Raw genomic sequence first — 17,410 nt, forward strand, 5'->3', positions numbered from 1 at the left:
TGATTAAATGACCTGATTTTGAAAAATTCTGACCAGGTTTCCTCTACAATTCTTACTATTCAAAATCTGTACGCAGCAAATATCAACAATGCCTCACAGAGCATACGGCTATATATCACATTCCAGCCATCCAGAGCTTCCAATTTTAGGTAAAAGAACAAAATATCAAAACTTACCTCTATGACTTTCCATGTCGCCACTCGCCTTTTCCCGTCGTATGCAAGGCTTATATAAGGAATCTCACTTCCTATGACTTGGCTCTATCGCACGATCTAAGACAGAAAGAAGGTCAACAATCCCCGCAGCCTCCTATTTATAAATGTGGCCGGCTTCACACCCATAAACAGGACTCTGCTGGACACAACTTTGCAGACAACCCCTAGGACAACCTGCTATGATACCACTTTGTCACACCCTAGTCTTACTAGGGTGTGATGGTGTTAGATCCCGTATTTCCATAGGTTTGAAAGTGTGCGAGTTAAATGATATTAGTAATGGACACGAGGTTATCCCCCAAGCTTATAGGTGATTAAAGTGATGGTACGCATGTATCGTAAGGATTCGAAGTTAAACCAATTGAAGAAAATAAGTTTCGTCGAGGTTCAAAATTTATTTGAATGGAATGAAGTCCTAAAATTATTTAAGACAAAAAAATGTGACGACGATGATCGAAAATAATATTTTATGTGTGGCAAATGAGGTTATGAACTAGTGTTACATCACATGGTCGTGGTAATAGGTATATATGTGTGTTAAAAGTGGTCCGTGTTTAAGTGAATTGAAAAAAAAAACTGTACTCGATATTAGGATGGAAAATTAGAATTTTACAAAATATTTTTTCTTTGTGTCAACGTCCTAGCCTGTATGGGATACTAGTATACGTTCTATTTTTGTATGCTACCTATGATTTATTGATAATGTCATTGGAATTGTAGAAATTTGTTAATTAAGAAAATGTTTAATTTTCATAATACCAAAATATCTACTTTTATGGATCAGATCAAGCATTTATAATTATTTTCTTTATAAAGGCTAGGTGTCAAAAGATGGACACTCCCACCGTATACAAGGATAAGGGGGAGAGGAACATGGCATTATTCCTTGTCTACCTTATTTGGGACAACATTTTTTATACTATATATATTTAATATGAAATGTTCAACTCATGCCACATAAGACGGGTACGTGTGGGGGCTTGGGGGCCTCACATATTAGTTATCAAATGATTCACTAAGTATCATTCATGATAGATGAACAAGAACAAAAAAAAAAAAAAACGTTGAAGACAAAAAAAAAAAAAAAAAAGCTCGGCCATGGAGCAATGTTAACCGAGAGGGAGATTGGAGAAAAAGAAAAATTTGAGGTGTGAAATTGTTGTAACATTCAAGTGATTAGCAAGGTTAAGAAGCCAAGTTGATTAAGGTAATGTTTGATCTCTTTTTATACACATTTTAGAGGCAATTTTAACATGTATAAGTTTATGGATATATGATGGAAATAAAAGTTGTGGATGTTGATGTTGAAAGATGAATTGAGCCGTGTAGGGGCTGCTCTAATTAGGCATGAAAAAATTATTTTAAGTTGCGATATAATTGTTGTTATCATGGATTATATGACGAAAGGATTAGAAAGTTAAAGTTAAAAATTTTGTTGATATGAACATGTTGTTGTTCGTGTTGAGTTGGAGGAATTGAAAATATAATTGTATCCATATGTTGTTGCTGGTATTTCTGTGTCAACAGGAGAGCAATTGGAAATTTTGGATAGGTGAAAATATAGGGGAAGTGCTGTCGGATTTTCGCTAAATATTAGATAATAGAAAATCTTAAACGAGAATATGTATAAGCTGGAATATAGGTTCGATAAGACATAGGCTATGGATTTGTAAACTAGATAATATAGTTACTAACAATAACGTTACTCTTATATAAATAGGCTAAAAGAGCGACGAGACGAACGGGTTACGAATAGCCGCTAACAGGTATGTAAAGCCTAACCTTTTTTTTGGCATGACCTTTATGGAACGGATAAGTGACGTATATGTATGACTCTAAAGAAAATTCTATTCTTAGAGCCACTAGGATGGCCAATGTCTTTGACTTCCCTAAGTTATTCCATATGGTTTGATATCTATTTATGATGTTCGAAGAATCCTAGTTGGTATGTTTTCGAATGTTGTTCGAAAGATAATTGATATGCCTAAGGTCCTTGATATATATTTTGATACGTACATATGGTTCTAAAGCCTCTATTTGATTTGATCCATAACGATATTTGAAAGTTGTCTAATATGATTATTACTTGAATTTCCAAAAGAAAATGGCTTCTGAATCGCTTTTAGAACGTTCTGTACTTCAAAAGCTCATAACTTTCGTATACTAAATCGGATTGACCCGAAACTTGTTTCTGAGCCTTCAGATGTCGGTAAATATATTTGTCCATTGAGTCTTGGAATTTATTTATTTATATGCATATAGTTTCTCACTACTCTACTCGTGGATGCCTCAATGCTTCCTTCACTGAGCCCGGGCCAGGATATGTTATCACGCGTATTCCACTGCATTGTTCGCCGTGCCTCGATGTTAGGGGGCAGGTACACATGTACATGGGTTGTGGAGTATGCTGTGCCATGTACATATATTCTGATATGTGATGATGTGATATGATATGGCCATCTGATATGTTATGACATGTGCACATTCTGATATGATATGATATGTTACGGAGCTATTCCCTACTCTGGAGTATGCTGTGTTGTGGCGCCAGTGACGGGGTGGCGACCACGTTCTGTTCACCGAGTCCTAAAACGGGGCCGGATATGGCATATGATTGACATGCATTATCTATGTTTTGTGAGTAAGCATTTTTGATATTCTGGTTATTACATTCAGTTTCTGTACTTCCTTTTCCGGTTATGATTCTGTTTATTATGCTTCCTGTTTTACATACTCAGTACATATTCCGTACTGACCCCCCTTCTTCGGGGGCTGCGTTTCATGCCCGCAGGTACAGACGTTCGTTCAGGTAACCCGCCAGTGTAGGGTACTTATTCTGCTGTTTGGAGTACTCCTTTTGATCCGGAGCTCATATTTTTGGTACCTATCTTTTGTGATACATGTTTCTGTATATCTGATTATTTGGGGTACGGCGGGGCCCTGTCCCGCCATATAATTCTGTCATGGTTTGTAGAGGCCTGTAGACATATATGTGGGTCATGGGTTATGTTTGTTCGAATATGTTTGTGATTTGTGCCTTAAGCGGTCCCGTTTGCTATTATGGCCAAGACGGCCCATATGTTTGTATATGTATGTATATCTGGGCGATGTGTATTCCGCCAGCCTACCGGATTTGATTTGATGTTTCTGTACGGGCAACCACTTAAGATGACATTTGTTCTCAGTATCTGATTAAAATAGCGTATGTTAAGTTGAATAAATCTTTGGTATGTCGATCTGGTACGAGATTCTGTTAGGGTGTCCAAATAGGGCGCTAGTCGCGGCCCACGGGGCTGGGTCGTGACAAAGTGGTATCAGAGCGGTTTGTCCTCGGAATGTCTACAGGTCTAGTAGAGTCTTGTTTATCGGTGTGTTGTGCACCACATCTATAAACAGGGAGCTACAGGACATTTAGGATGTTACCTTTCTTTCATATCTCAGATCGTGCGATAGAGCCCAGCCATAGGAAATGAAATTCCTTTTACTAACCCTTGATTTCAGCTGAAGAACGGTATCGACAGAAGAAAGTGGCTGATGATATTGGAAGCTACACTGTACACAGGTAAGAAACAGTGCGAAAGGGACATGTTGGATAAGGTAAGAATATTGAGATATGATTGAAATATAAGGTTGAAGAATGAAAGATAAGGTAGATAGGAAGGTATAACAGGACGGATCGTTAAAGGTAAGCTCTGACACCTTTATACTTTACTTGAAATTGGGAGCCCTGTGTGGCTATGATATGATACGATATATGCGTATATATGTTGGCCCTGTGAGGCATTGTTGGTATTTCCTGCGTGCAGGTTTTGAGATAGTAAGAAATACAGAGGAAATTCTGCCAAAAATTTCCTAGAAATTAATTAAAACTGTGAGATAAATATTATTTGGACAAATGCCCTGTAAGTTATCGATATGTGACAATGAGGTCCCATAATTTAAGACAGAAAAGTACGGCGATGATGATTGGAGATAATATTGGTGTGTGCATTAAGTGGCTATGGACTAATGTTACAACACATGATTATGATAATGAGTACACGAAGTGTGTTAGAAGTGATTCATTATTTAAGTAAATTAAGATCATGAGATTAATTATGTGTGTAACGGGTTAAATGGGGATGAGTAATTAATTACCAAATTATTATGGGAGACAAATTGGATGAGTGTAAATCCACATGGCATCGTGATGTTTATATCAATATATAATTATTGTTAGGTGTTAATTTATTTAGTGGACACGTTTGGAAGAGAATGCTTGTTACCATGAAAGTGTCAATTATGTGGGCCCATTTAAATCTCTACATATACGATCTTACCATTTCATTGTTGATGGGACCAATATGGTCAGATTTTTCCCACAAATAATCCACAAATTCTCAAAGTGAAGGGGCAACCAGTAGAATCAAAATGAATGGACCAGATACACCTCATATAGATATATATTTTGGGGCTAGTCACGAAATTTTTTTAAAAGAGGAAATCGACACCTAGCTTATTGTTGTACACGTTTTAGTCTTAGGAAATGACACAACATTTCCCACTTGACTTCTATCCTTAATGGAGCCTTGACTGCTCGTTTGATCTTGGGATTCAGAGAGGATATGTTTATATCCCCCATTACAGTAGCTTTGGAGGTTTAAGATGTTAGATAAGTATGAAATGGGAACTTATCTTTGCTATCTAAAGGTGAGGGTGAAATGATACTTTCTTTAATATTTTATGGATTACTTTCGAAGTTCACTTGTGCTCATTTTGGAGAAGAAAACAAGGCAAACTGATGCCTTTTAGTTGTGACGAGAATCTGGTATATATATATTCCCCTATGGGGTCACGAAATATAATGGAAGAGTTTAAGATATTTTGTCCAATAAAGTGGGTCAAGCATTAACATTAAAGATGCTGGGAATCAACCACTGCAACACCAAATTTGCAGAATTGGATTTTTCATGGTTTTACTTCAAAGAGTTTAAATTATTGGAGAATGCTTCGTACTCAAGTAAAGTGATGGAGAGTTCGGAAGAGTGCAACAAAAGCACGACTCATCATCTATGACTTTCTATTAAATCGTACGAGCATCTAAGATTAAAGTATTGCTAGAGTTAGCCCTTTGAGTTGCCGAACAAATGACAGGTGGAGAATGGCATTAGTCTAAGTAAAGAAAGGCACAGCATGATAGATAAGTTCGAGTTACAATTGATTCGTTATAAGATCACCATAAATAGTATACTTATGCAAGACAAATTTAACATTCGAGGACGAATGTTCTAAAGGGGGGAAGGATGTTAGATCCCGTATTTCCATAGGTTTGAAAGTGTGCGAGTTAAATGATATTAGTAATGGACACGAGGTTATCCCCCAAGCTTATAGGTGATTAAAGTGATGGTACGCATGTATCGTAAGGATTCGAAGTTAAACCAATTGAAGAAAATAAGTTTCGTCGAGGTTCAAAATTTATTTGAATGGAATGAAGTCCTAAAATTATTTAAGACAAAAAAATGTGACGACGATGATCGAAAATAATATTTTATGTGTGGCAAATGAGGTTATGAACTAGTGTTACATCACATGGTCGTGGTAATAGGTATATATGTGTGTTAAAAGTGGTCCGTGTTTAAGTGAATTGAAAAAAAAAAACTGTACTCGATATTAGGATGGAAAATTAGAATTTTACAAAATATATTTTCTTTGTGTCAACGTCCTAGCCTGTATGGGATACTAGTATACGTTCTATTTTTGTATGCTACCTATGATTTATTGATAATGTCATTGGAATTGTAGAAATTTGTTAATTAAGAAAATGTTTAATTTTCATAATACCAAAATATCTACTTTTATGGATAGTGATCAAGCATTTATAATTATTTTCTTTATAAAGGCTAGGTGTCAAAAGATGGACACTCCCACCGTATACAAGGATAAGGGGGAGAGGAACATGGCATTATTCCTTGTCTACCTTATTTGGGACAACATTTTTTATACTATATATATTTAATATGAAATGTTCAACTCATGCCACATAAGACGGGTACGTGTGGGGGCTTGGGAGCCTCACATATTAGTTATCAAATGATTCACTAAGTATCATTCATGATAGATGAACAAGAACAAAAAAACAAAAAAATGTTGAAGACAAAAAAAAAAAAAAGCTCGGCCATGGAGCAATGTTAACCGAGAGGGAGATTGGAGAAAAAGAAAAATTTGAGGTGTGAAATTGTTGTAACATTCAAGTGATTAGCAAGGTTAAGAAGCCAAGTTGATTAAGGTAATGTTTGATCTCTTTTTATACACATTTTAGAGGCAATTTTAACATGTATAAGTTTATGGATATATGATGGAAATAAAAGTTGTGGATGTTGATGTTGAAAGATGAATTGAGCCGTGTAGGGGCTGCTCTAATTAGGCATGAAAATATTATTTTAAGTTGCGTTATAATTGTTGTTATCATGGATTATATGACGAAAGGATTAGAAAGTTAAAGTTAAAATTTTTGTTGATATGAACATGTTGTTGTTCGTGTTGAGTTGGAGGAATTGAAAATATAATTGTATCCATATGTTGTTGCTGGTATTTCTGTGTCAACAGGAGAGCAATTGGAAATTTTGGATAGGTGAAAATATAGGGGAAGTGCTGTCGGATTTTCGCTAAATATTAGATAATAGAAAATCTTAAACGAGAATATGTATAAGTTGGAATATAGGTTCGATAAGAAATAGGCTATGGATTTGTAAACTAGATAATATAGTTACTAACAATAACGTTACTCTTATATAAATAGGCTAAAAGAGCGACGAGACGAACGGGTTACGAATAGCCGCTAACAGGTATGTAAAGCCTAACCTTTTTTTTGGCATGACCTTTATGGAACGGATAAGTGACGTATATGTATGACTCTAAAGAAAATTCTATTCTTAGAGCCACTAGGATGGCCAATGTCTTTGACTTCCCTAAGTTATTCCATATGGTTTGATATCTATTTATGATGTTCGAAGAATCCTAGTTGGTATGTTTTCGAATGTTGTTCGAAAGATAATTGATATGCCTAAGGTCCTTGATATATATTTTGATACGTACATATGGTTCTAAAGCCTCTATTTGATTTGATCCATAACGATATTTGAAAGTTGTCTAATATGATTATTACTTGAATTTCCAAAAGAAAATGGCTTCTGAATCGCTTTTAGAACGTTCTGTACTTCAAAAGCTCATAACTTTCGTATACTAAATCGGATTGACCCGAAACTTGTTTCTGAGCCTTCAGATGTCGGTAAATATATTTGTCCATTGAGTCTTGGAATTTATTTATTTATATGCATATAGTTTCTCACTACTCTACTCGTGGATGCCTCAATGCTTCCTTCACTGAGCCCGGGCCAGGATATGTTATCACGCGTATTCCACTGCATTGTTCGCCGTGCCTCGATGTGAGGGGGCAGGTACACATGTACATGGGTTGTGGAGTATGCTGTGCCATGTACATACATTCTGATATGTGATGATGTGATATGATATGGCCATCTGATATGTTATGACATATGCACATTCTGATATGATATGATATGTTACGGAGCTATTCCCTACTCTGGAGTATGCTGTGTTGTGGCGCCAGTGACGGGGTGGCGACCACGTTCTGTTCACCGAGTCCTAAAACGGGGCCGGATATGGCATATGATTGACATGCATTATCTATGTTTTGTGAGTAAGCATTTTTGATATTCTGGTTATTACATTCAGTTTCTGTACTTCCTGTTCCGGTTATGATTCTGTTTATTATGCTTCCTGTTTTACATACTCAGTACATATTCCGTACTGACCCCCCTTCTTCGGGGGCTGCGTTTCATGCCCGCAGGTACAGACGTTCGTTCAGGTAACCCGCCAGTGTAGGGTACTTATTCTGCTGTTTGGAGTACTCCTTTTGATCCGGAGTTCATATTTTTGGTACCTATCTTTTGTGATACATGTTTCTGTATATCTGATTATTTGGGGTACGGCGGGGCCCTGTCCCGCCATATAATTCTGTCATGGTTTGTAGAGGTCTGTAGACATATATGTGGGTCATGGGTTATGTTTGTTCGAATATGTTTGTGATTTGTGCCTTCAGCGGTCCCGTTTGCTATTATGGCCAAGACGGCCCATATGTTTGTATATGTATGTATATCTGGGCGATGTGTATTCCGCCAGCCTACCGGATTTGATTTGATGTTTCTGTACGGGCAACCACTTAAGATGACATTTGTTCTCAGTATCTGATTAAAATAACGTATGTTAAGTTGAATAAATCTTTGTTATGTCGATCTGGTACGAGATTCTGTTAGGGTGTCCAAATAGGGCGCTAGTCGCGGCCCACGGGGCTGGGTCGTGACAGATGGGCACCCGACCCCATACTCGGAGCCGAGCGAACCCGCTGACTCTTATTACACACATAGTCTCTTTGAACTCCTAAATCAAATAAAATGAAATACATAGTAAAGCTTTCAGAAATATTCTTTTTCGTTGTTCTCAAATCAAACAAAATCTGTATTTATATGGAATTTATAGCATAACACAGAATGACACATCGGCTGATGGAGCCGCTTACAAGACTGACATCCCATACCCACGACTCTGTCTGCAAAGTCTCTAACATCAACCAGAAAACATAACATATATTCTCTGACTCGGCAATTGCTCCGGAAGGAAGTGGAGCTCGCCAATCCCGCTAAAACACCTTCTAGCAATGTCCTTTACTCATCTGGGTGTACCTGCGTGGCATGAAACGCAGCGTCCACAAGAAGGGACGTCAATACGAGCAATGTACTGAGTATGTAAGGCATGAATAGTAACATAGTAAGGGATGTAATTATGAATAATAACAGAATGGAAATATAGAGCATATCATGAGGTAAAAGAGTAACCTGTACATTTGAGTGCATTTTAGGCGGGTACCATGCATACCTAGTGCTGTGGAACGTGCAGCCCGATCCATATATATATACTATATTGCTGCGGAACGTGCAGCCCGATCCATATATATATACTATATTGCTGCGGAACGTGCAGCCCGATCCATTTATATATTATATTGCCGCGGAACGTGCATCCCGATCCATTTATATATTATATTGCTGTGGAACGTGCAGCCCCATCCATTTATATATATTATATTGCTGCGGAACGTGCAGCCCGATCCATTTATATATTATATTGCCGCGGAACGTGCAGCCCGATCCATTTATATATTATATTGTTGCGGAACGTGCAGCCCGATCCATTTATATATATTATACTGCTGCGGAACGTGCAGCCCGATCCATATATAACATAATGTTTTAGTGCCGAGGAACGTATATATTATAATATGTATAAATGCATGGAAAACTCGGAAAAGGATACTCTGAACCCCTCTGGTGACATAAGAAGCTAATATGAAAAGTCTCTGGGAGTTATGGACATAAAACATAGGAGGCCAACGATACAAATATCTCTACACTCTCTAAGAATAGAGTCTTTAGAACTTGCTTGCTCACTGTGTTCATTCATATGATAAGGATCATGCCAAAAAGAAAGGGTAAGCCTTACATACCTGTCCCACGTCCAATTAGCTACGTTTGTTTACCCAAGCATGCTAGTCTACATTCAAAAGAATTTACATAGTCATCAGATTTATCATCATATACTTGTCTTAGTCCTTCAAATGAATTCATTTATAATTCGCCGAAACTTCGGCAGCATTTCTGTCACACCCCAACCTTACTAGGGTGTGATGGGAACCCGACCCCATATTCGGAGCTGAACGAACCCGTTGACCCTTATTACATACTTAACCACTTTAAACTCTTACATCAATAAGAAGTGGAAAACATAGTCAAGCTTTCAGAATTTTTTTCTTTTCTTTGTACTCAATTCAAACAAAATCTGTGGCCATATGGGATCTGTAACATAAAATATAAAGACACATCGGCTGGTGAAGCCGCTTTCAAGACTGACAAACTACACCCACGACTCTGTCTGCAAAGTCTCTAACTTCGAACAAGACATCATAGCATAGCGCTCTGACCCGGCAATACTCCAGAGCAAATGGAGCTTGCCAACTCCGCTGGAACATCTTCTATAAAAGCTTCTACTCATCTGGGTGTACCTGCGCGGCATGAAACGCAGCTCCCGAAGAAAAGGGGTCAGTACGAGCAATGTACTTAGTATGTAAGGCATGAATGGTAACATATCAAGAGATGTAATTATGAACAACAACAGAATAGAGATATAGAGCATATCATGAGATAAAAGAGTAACCTGTACATCTGAGTGTCTCTTAGGCGGATGCCATGCATGCTTGGCTTTCTTTGAAAACTTTTCTTCTTCATACATATAGAAAATAGAACATGTCATAGCGCCGAACAACGTTGGCTCCCCCACATATGTCCCGCGTCCGGGATGATAAATTACGCTAACTGACCAGGTGGCAATGCGTCTATAGCGCAACATATGGCCCTTTTCCCAATATCCCCCATATATTATATATATATCATATAAGCAGCATGCATGAGAGCCCAAAGAAAGTCATGTATCCATCGGAGTGACGTAAGGTCGGTAACCTCCTATTACATTATGGTATAACCATGGCCGCTTTGTCTCACCTTGAAGGAACAATAATTATAAGATGAGACGAGCAACGAATAACAGCATACATAAACCGACACCTGAAGGCTCAGAAACAAGTTTCAGGTCAATCCGATTTAGTATAAGAAAGTTATGAGCGTTTGAAGTACAGAACCTTTTACGAACATTTCAGAAGTCATTTTTGGAAAGCGATAATCACATCAAGTACCTTTCAAACATGAAATCATTCTTATCATAGTCATCATAGAAATATTCTCATGCTCTACATCATCAATGTCATTGTAAAACATATCCATCGTTTTTGTCATAAAAGCGTACAATACCATAGACCTTTGTTTTGGAAAAATACGAACATTTTTGGAAAACATTGACGGGTTGTCGGAAAAGAATCATGCCTTGAAATCATAAACATCTATCTTTTGAAAACAATGAGAATATGGAAACAATTATGAAATCATAACATCGGGATCATGCCTTTGAAAGAAAGGGACGAGCCTTAACATACCTGTTCCATGTCCTATTCGCTACGCTTAATTGTCCAAGCTCATTATCGCTAGTCTACATTCAAGAAGATTGACGCAATCATTAGATTCATCACCATATACTTGTCTTAATCCTTCAAATGAATTCATTTATAATCTGCCGAAATTTCGGCTGCATCTCCCCTGTAAATACACCATCCCCGAGAATCTAACTCGGCCCAAATCATCAATCAACAATCCGAGAATTCAACTCGGCCAAACTATCAACAACAATACCATCAATCATACCGACAACATCAACAATCAATTCAAGACGCATTCTAACATTAACAACCTTTGTCATACAATTTAACGACATTTCATTTATATTCAATTCAATTCACATGACATTCAAAACGACTCAATCAACATACTACTTCACCCGAAACCTTCCAATTCCAACAAGAACAATAACAACCTATTTCCTTCTTTCAAATTCAATCACAACAACCCAACTTACAATCTTCCAAACAAATGTCTCACTTCCAAATTCATGAATTCCACCAACATTTTACATTAACAACTTCATTTATGCAAATAGAAGAATTCATGCTAATGTCACATTAGCTTCCACAACGACACCACAACGATTACAACTTCATTTCAAGCCATTAAATCCTCATTTTACATCATGGAATCCACAACACAACAATCAAACTACTAAATAAAATCAATTCATCACATCTCACCCACCTAGCTACTATTCGGCCAACACCCACACACATATATATTACAAGAATTTCATCCATTTCTTCATACAATAACATGCATAAACCACCCATAACATATGTAAAAGAGGATTGAACACATACCTTTCTCACCCAACTTCTTTACTCGGCTAGGGCTTGTGAATTACACAAATAAAGGCTTTGCTTGCTCCAACAACTCCTTCATGTTAATGAGGGCCTTCGAATTAGTTGGAATACTAGAAGAAAATAATTTTTCTAGATCAATTCCATGGACTCAAATATTTGGCACCATGGCCGAACACTACTATGTTTCTCTTCTTTCTTTTTCTTCTTCTCCAAACTTCTTGTCTTGAAAGATGATTATGTCTTATTTTCCCCCACTTGTTTATATATATACTTAGCCCTTCCAATACCAAGTGGCCACCTACCCTTCTTCTTGAAGCTTCTTTAAATTAAAATAAAGATGACTAATGTCTTGCCTTATAAGCTTTGGTCTATACACATAATTTAGCTCCACCAAATAAAAATATGGACACATATTCCCTCATATGTCACACAGCCCTAGTAACTTCGTGACCATTTTTTTTTTGAAATTCCCCATTTGCCCCTAGCTTTCCACAATATTACCATGAACTATTTTGTGAATTTCCCTTTTTACCATTAGCCTTTCTCAATATTTCCATACTAATAACAACTTATACATTGAAATACTTTGGAACATAGTCTTGCCCTTAACGTACCACGTCCACCTTGAAATATCCGAATGTACGAAATACGGGATATAACTGTTATATCCCGTATTTCACACATTCGGAAAAAATTTAAAATAATTGTGACTTGTAAGAGGTAAGGCCATATTATGATTTTAATTAACATATAGGTTGTTCATGAAAGGTGTTGGTGTGGAAATATGGAGGAAGGCCAAGGGCAAAATTGGGAATTTCGAAAATTAGTTTCGGGAATTACAAATTATAATCCATCATTAATTGGGCTCAAAAAAACGAAAGAAATTGAGGCCCAATATTGAGAAGGGTGGACGGCCATAGTCCATTAAGATGAGCCCAAGCCCATGTTTTAATTCAAGTCATGTGGTAATTAAATAAATAAAGGGGCCATGGTTCATTCTAGACCATTCATGAAAACAAAAAACAAAAAAAGAAGAGCAAGAACAAAAGGAGGGGGGTTTCGGCCCCTTCAAGAAAAAGAGAAAAAAAATTCCAAGTCCTTCAATTGTGATCCAAAAATCATGATTTTCTAGCAATATTACTAACTCAAGGATGCTCTTCAACATGATATAAGTTTTATGGCAAGAAAGTGCTTGTGTTGGCAAGTGGAAGTTTGAAGAAGATTGGAGAAAGAGGTAAGAATCAATTCCTTTTTATTATGTTATGAAGGTTTGTTTGTGTTGTAGTATGTAGAAATGAATAAAAAGTGTGAAATTGATGTGCTATGGGTGTGTTTGTATGTGGCCGGATGTGGTGGGTGTTGGAGAGAAGATGAATTTATTTTACTTAGTGTATTAATTGTGTTGTTGTGTTCTTATGGGGTAAATGAAGGAGAATAGTTCAAGTTGGTATGAAAATCCATTGTTAAGTTGTTGTAGGAAAATATGCAACTTTATTATAGTTTATGTAATTATGAGAATGAAATTGTAAGATGCAAATTGTTGTTGTTGTAAATGAAATTGAGGATAAGAATATGTTGTGGATGTTTATGTTGAAGATTGGAAGTTTAGGTGAATTATGGTTTTGGTGGAAGTTTGTATATTTTGTGAATATTTTGTAGAAACGATATGAAATGCTTCCGAATTGTATTGTGATGATCTTGGTTGGGAATGAATATGAGACTGTTGGTATTGATTTGAAAATGGGAAGTTGGAATAAAAGATATTGCGTTATGTTGAAAAGAAGATTAGTTATGCTATAATGTATTTTGTGATGATGGTTGATGTTGTTGGTATTGTTGGGCTGTTGTTGTCGATATTTTGGGCCGAGATGATTCTCGGGGCAGCGAAATTATAGGGGAAACGCTGCCCAAATTGTTTTGTAGACAAGTGATGAATTAAAGATTTGAATGCTAAAAGTCTTACTATTGACAATTGGTAAATATAACCATTTGTAGATTTTGGGCGAAACGGGAATTGAGTTTGGACGAGCATAAGGCGCAAGCGAGGTATGTAAAGCTATCCCTTTTCTTCTCTTGGCATGTCCTAGGTGTACTAGATTCGGATTTGAGCCTCGTAGGTTATTCTGCTCATGGGAATGCGAGTCTGAATTTTTGGTACTATTCATTCAGCATAATTGAATTATAGCCCTTAAGTTTTGTTGGAAAACTGTTCAAACATCCATAACCCGTACAGACGTGATCGGCTCGCTTTGAAACCTTCATGGATGACTCCATAGTGTCCAATGTTTGTAATTTATATCCGCCACCTCGACTTGACCCGAGGTGGGCCCACAAGTTCCAAAACTTCCTACGTTTGTCTCACTTGAGCTATTTTTGTATGATATAAAAGTAAGACTTTCGTCTATGAATCTAAGACTCCGTTTGATTCGTTCCATAAGTCATTGGAAAGCTCCTTAATGTGAATATCCTGATGTGAGCATGTAATTCGATATAAGGAGTCTGCTATGAGTAATCCGATATAGGTATGTTGACAGAAACATCCTGACACAGGTAATCTGATATAAGTATCCGAAATAAATATTCGGTTATAAATAATCCGTTACGAATATCCTGGTAATACATTCGATTCCTTCATCGGGTTTTAATTTATGTGCACCTAGTTTCTTACTAATCCGCTCGTATATACGCTATGATCCCTTTCACCGAGTTCCGGGCCGGTATGTATCGTGCGTATGGTTCGCCGAGTCCTTTGTCTAGGAGTCGGGTTCCATGTATGTAATTTCAAAGTATGATGTGTCCGGCTCCTGGGTACTGTGGTATATGTCCGTCCCCGGTTGCCGTGTATATAGAGTATGATGTTTTCGGTTCCGGAGTACTGTGATATATGTCCGTCTCCGGTTACCGTGTACGGTTCTGGGGTTCTGTGGTATATGTCCGTCCCCAGTTACTGTGTATATGGATTATGATGTGACTGGTCCTCGGGTTCTCGTGGTATATGTCCGGTTCCCGAGATACCGTATACATGTTATGAAATCTTCTGGAGCATGGTGTGTTATGGCGCCAGAGACGGGAGTGGCGACCATGTTCCTGCGCCCTTTGCATGACTTTGGTATGCATCAGTTGTGGTTGAAAAGTAAGTATTCTGATATTCTGGATAAGCTACTTACCTTCGGTATTTTTCTGATATACGATTTTGGTATACATGAATCTATTTACCGAGTCCCTCACCGAGGGCCGGGGCACGTTGTATGTATGTGTGATGCATGATTCTGACATGTGTGATTTATGTTTGGAAAGTAATAAATTTGGTTATTGACCGCTGTACCCCTGACCGCGGTGTGTGCGACATTGACCGCTGGACCCCTGACCGCGGTATGTGCGACATTGACCGCTGGACTCCTGACCGCGGTATGCCGCATTTGTGATGTTGACCGCTGGACCCCTGACCGCGGTATCTGCGACATTGACCGCTGGACCCCTGACCGCGGTATGTCGGGTTTGGGATGCTAACCGCTAGACACTTGGTCGCGGTATGTGTGATAGTGACCGCTGGACTTTTGGCCGCGGTAATTGTGTGTTTGATTTTCTGTGTGTATGAGACGGAAACGTTTTTCAAAGGAAAGCAATGTATTTTGGCATTTTGATTGCCGTATTTGTCTTCCAGAACCTTTTATGTATGATTTTGTTATATCCCGTGTTTTCGCACATTTGGAAAATTAGAAATAATCTTGACTTGTAAGAAATAAAGTCATAATTGATTCCATCTAACACATGAGTTGTTTATGAAAGAATATTAATGTGGAAGTGTCGAGGAAGGCTAAGGGCAAAACGTGGAATTTTGGAAATTAGTTTCGGGAATTACAAAAATAAAATTTGTAGCCAATTGGGCTTGTAAAATAAGAAACAAATGAGGCCCAAATCAAGGGGGGGTGGCCGGCCAACATGGCCTTGGCCCAAACCCATTTAAGTAGTCATGTGCTTGGTCATGTGACAAACAAGATACAAGGGGACACGTCTTCATTTCTTCAAGAAAATTCAAACAAGCAAAAGAGAGAGCAAAGAGTAGAGGGTTCGGCCATGTCCATGATTTTTCACCCCTCAAAAATCTTGTTCTAAAAATTGTTGTCTTGTGATTTTCCTACTAAATTAAGTGCCCTCTACAACTTGGTGTAGTTGTTTTGGAAGAAGGAACACTTGATACCTCAAGTTGATCATATATTCAAGTGAAGAAGATTGGAGAGAAAGGTAAGAATTCATTTCTTTTTATTGTGTTATGAAGTCTTGTTTGTGTTGTAGTATGTAGAAATGAGTTGATTGTATGGAAAAATGGAAGATTTCAAAGTGGGTATGGAATATAGTGTATGGCCGTGTGTGTATATACATTGTATGTTTATGGTGAATTGAATTTATGTTGTAGTCTAGTTGTGTGTATGATGGAATTCACATTGAGAATGGAAGTGGAATAAATTGGGTGGAAGTTGTAAAAAGAAGCATTGGCCGTGTGGTACCTCTTAGAGGAATGGGAATGAATCAATTTTGTTTAACATGTTAGCTGTGTTGTTGTGATGCTTGCTATGTAAATAAAGATAAATGATGTGAGTTTGTATTGAAATGGAATGTAGAAGCTTATGTCGATTAGGTATGATCTTACGACATTGTAAAAAATGAAGTTGTTAGGGTGCAAATTATGATGATCATTGATAGATTTGGAAGATGGAAACATGTTATGAATACGTATGCCAAAGATTAGGAGTTTTGGATAAATTATGACTTTGGCGGAAAGTTTGTATATTATGTATATCGTGTGTATAATTTGAGGAAACGATATGAAATGCTTCTAAATTATGTTGTGATGCTCTAGATTGATGATGAATGTGAAACCATTGAGATTAGTTTGGAATTTAAGGTTGAAGTGAAGGTTATGACATTGTGTTGGAAAGAAGGCTAGTTGTGCCATATTGTGTATTTTGTAGTTATGGTTATTGTTGTTAGTGTTGTTGTTGATTATTTTGGCCGAGTTGAATTCTCGGGGATGCTATATGTATAGGGGAAATGCTGCCCAAATTTCTGTAGAAAAGTGTTGACTTTAGATTTAAGCCTAAAGCCTTATGGTTAACATTTGGTAAATGTGACCATTTGCAGATTTTGGACGAAACGGGAAGTGAACTTGGAAAGGCGTAAAGTGCGTAAAAGGTATGTAAAGCTACCCCGATTCTTCTTTTGGCATGTCCTAGATGTACTAGGATCGGATTCACGCCTCGGA

General features: G+C 37.5%; 2 long non-coding RNA genes across 3 annotated transcripts; both read left to right on the forward strand.

Annotated features, from left to right (window-relative positions):
• Positions 1–1,270: 1,270 nt before the first annotated feature.
• Positions 1,271–3,337, forward strand: LOC132614916 (uncharacterized). The gene is made up of 3 exons (XR_009572502.1): positions 1,271–1,422; positions 1,936–1,981; positions 3,007–3,337. It is a non-coding gene; the product is annotated as an uncharacterized LOC132614916 (long non-coding RNA).
• A 2,763-nt stretch (positions 3,338–6,100) lies between these two features.
• LOC132615016 (uncharacterized) lies at positions 6,101–8,435 on the forward strand. Of its 2 annotated transcripts, none has more exons than XR_009572526.1 (3): positions 6,101–6,480; positions 6,994–7,914; positions 8,065–8,435. It is a non-coding gene; the product is annotated as an uncharacterized LOC132615016 (long non-coding RNA). The 2 variants fall into 2 exon arrangements; XR_009572527.1 differs by having other exon boundaries at positions 6,994–7,910.
• Positions 8,436–17,410: the final 8,975 nt, after the last annotated feature.

This window comes from Lycium barbarum, chromosome 10 (assembly GCF_019175385.1).
Source record: "Lycium barbarum isolate Lr01 chromosome 10, ASM1917538v2, whole genome shotgun sequence".
In the NCBI taxonomy this organism is placed as follows: domain Eukaryota; kingdom Viridiplantae; phylum Streptophyta; class Magnoliopsida; order Solanales; family Solanaceae; genus Lycium; species Lycium barbarum.